This window comes from Condylura cristata, unplaced genomic scaffold, assembly GCF_000260355.1.
Source record: "Condylura cristata isolate star-nosed mole 26May11 unplaced genomic scaffold, ConCri1.0 scaffold00015, whole genome shotgun sequence".
In the NCBI taxonomy this organism is placed as follows: Eukaryota; Metazoa; Chordata; class Mammalia; order Eulipotyphla; family Talpidae; genus Condylura; species Condylura cristata.
Window position 1 is genome coordinate 6,587,615 of NW_004567116.1, and position 3,176 is coordinate 6,590,790.

The window sequence follows — 3,176 nt, forward strand, 5'->3', positions numbered from 1 at the left end:
TAAAGGTGTTTGCTCAATCCCCAAATGCCCACTAAGTCACTGGATGAGGAGGATAGCACTATTGTTCTATGGATGCAGACGTTTTTTATTCTTGTTTACTATTCTTGCTTAGGTAGTGACTGGATTGAGTCATTGAGTAATTGAGCTCTGTATTTACTAATCAAAACCAGCATACCATGACAGTCTGGTGTCAGCTAACATGTTATATTTCCTAATTAATGGTCCAAATCTATATTATGAACTAAATGTAAATTCTACACAAAATTATTAAAATGAAACTTTTAGTATTTGAGAATGAGTTTCTTTCAGTTCTTGTCAAAGACCCATGTCTTTTGTGTTTTTCTAAAAGAATATCATGGGGCCCTCCCAGTGATGCAGTGGGTTAAAGCATAGCACTAGGAACTTAACCACAGCTACTTCAGCTCCAATTCTATCCCAGGCCCTGGAGATGACCTACATGGCACAGCAGACCTCTCCTGTCCTGTTTGGGGCTCCCCTCAGCATATGCTTTGTCAATCTGCCTGCTCTGATCCCCACTCTGTCTCTGGTGAATCTTCTCACACCCTGCATCTCTTGCTGGTACCCCAGTTCTGTAGGCATAAATAAATAAATCTTGAAAAATAGAAGAATATCATACTGAAAGACATTTGAAACTTATCATAAATTTGTCTTTTGGATCACTAATCTATCCTTGTGTCCATTCCTTCATCCTGTCACCTCCACTGCTCTTTTTATATTTATCTGGGCTGATTTTTTGGTGAGTGGTTTTTGATAGTTGCTGTTTGGGTATTTAGTTTTTTACCCCATTCTTGTTCTACTTTGTCTCTAATCATGAAAGATGCTACTTCTCTTGACAGTCTACAGCATTTCAGGAACTGAAGATGATGAAGGCATGTCCAAAGAGCTCCCTACTTTACCACTTATATCTTTGTATGGTAATGATCTTTGGACTGTTGAGAGGAAGCAGTAAAAATCTCATATCTGAATTAGGCAACTTACCTAAAATTCTCAGCCACACCATCACCTCTGCAGAATTCAAGTTTTCAGTCCCAGAATCCTTGATATCAGTTTTTATCTCCCCAGAGTTGTAGATCCCTGCAACCCCTCAGGATTTCATAAGCTTGGGAAATAATTAACCAGACAATTAGGCAAACTTGTACGTTGACAAATTGGGTATTGTTTAAAGATGGACAAAAAAATTTTAGAGACTGTGATTCCTTGGTAAAAGTGTAGTCAGTAATAATTTTTATTCTCATTCTCTCTTGAGTTGTGTAAAACTGAACACAGTTTGTGCACATAGATTACATGTTCCAGATATATTCATATGAATATACTGGTATATTAAAGCATATATGTACAACCCAATATTTTTGTTATATGTTGAATATTTTCCTTTTGTCTTCCCAACTCTATTCTCCACCCCTTTAACTTACTTATTGCTCCAGGATACTCAATGTATTAACATAGCAACAGCATTCGTGGGCTCCTTTGTGCATCTGCTTAATGGGATTAGTGAGTGATTGTCACTGGCTATGAAGAGCTTGAGGTCAAAGTGGTTTTTCCCTTCCCTAGTTCTTGCAAAGTTACTGCAGCTGGCAGCAGCCCAGAATCCAGACCAGAGCTCTGGCTGGTGACACATCTCAGGGTTTTCCATTGCTCATATCTTCTCTCTCTTCTTGCACCTTCCAGAACAGAGGCAGCAATAGCTCCCAGAAGTCATTCCTTTTAGAACAATTACATTCTTCCTTGGGCATTCCCAACACCAGCCATTGTCCTTTGTAATCCTTCCTCCCCACTGTAACCAGTTTAAATGTTATATGATCATAAGTGATACAGGTCCTAGAAGAAGCCCCAGGAGATAAACATTCAAGTGGGATTAAATTGTTCACATACGTGAAAATTAGACATAGAAATCCACTGTTGGAATATGGAACATTGGTAATCCATGGCATCCTGGAAAAAGGGGAGACCAAATATTGAGAGGTCATTTTCTTCACACACAGGCAGACTAGAAAAACATGCTATCCTCCTTATCCAATGACTTCATGGACATTTGGGGATTGAACAAAGATCTTTGTAATTAGAAGCATCCAACAAGCTTTTGCTGCATTTTAAACCTGAACTATCCAACTGATAAAAGAATAGGCATCCAGACAGCCATATTGTATCACCTAAGTGTCAGAGACTGGACGAAAACAATTACTCAACATCCTACAAACTCTAGAAGGTAACCGATTATTTTGTTGCTGAGATATTGTGGTGATGTCTACTAGATGAGGTGTTTTAAGGATTGAAGTAGATGGGAACCCAACTCAACTGATATTTTTCTTGCAATGAAAAACATTTCAAGTTCACTTAGCCTTAAGGTTGCTCAGGTTGTTCTCGTACAGAAACACAACCTCTAATATAGTTCTCTGTGCTGAGAAATTCCCCTTCAGCCATGGACCTAGGGTGAGGCCAGGTCTTGGTGAGGATGGATCCTGAGACTAGCCACGGTGTGCACTTACAGCTTGGCCAAGCCTTCTTGTGTCTGGTCTACTGCCATTTCTAATATGGGGGGAAGGGAGGTAGCCAGATAGTCCCTGGGTATTGGACACTGATAGATGAGAAGACATCAAAGGTAAAAACTTACCAGCAAGAGTCATGGAACTGATGTGGAAAATAACATTGAGACCTGAGTGAATCCAAGATACCATGACCATTATTACCCAGGCTCAGAAAGAGTATTAGAGTTAAACATAAGATTCACCACCCTATATTGCTTTAAGTTTACATTTATTACATCAGATTACATTTGTAACAATATTTCCCTCTAGTTTCACGCAGGTGACATGCAATACTTGATTTTCTGTGCTTGTACTATACCAATTACACTTGTTAACATGACTTCACAAATCATTGTATTTTGTATAATTTTTAAAAAGATTTATTTTATTTATTTATGCATACAAGAGCTGGGGTACAGTGAGTGCGGGGATTCAGAGCAGAACAAGCAGATCTATTGAAATACACTGCTGAGGGAAGCAGCAGGTGAGACAGGAGAGGTCTGCTGCACCATTGTGGGTCAGCTCCCTGGCCGGGGATAGGAGTCATGTTGCAGAGGCTGAATACCTTGATAGAGCTGAGACTTTAACCGTTGTGCCACAAAAAATCCCTTTAAATATTTATTTATCTAT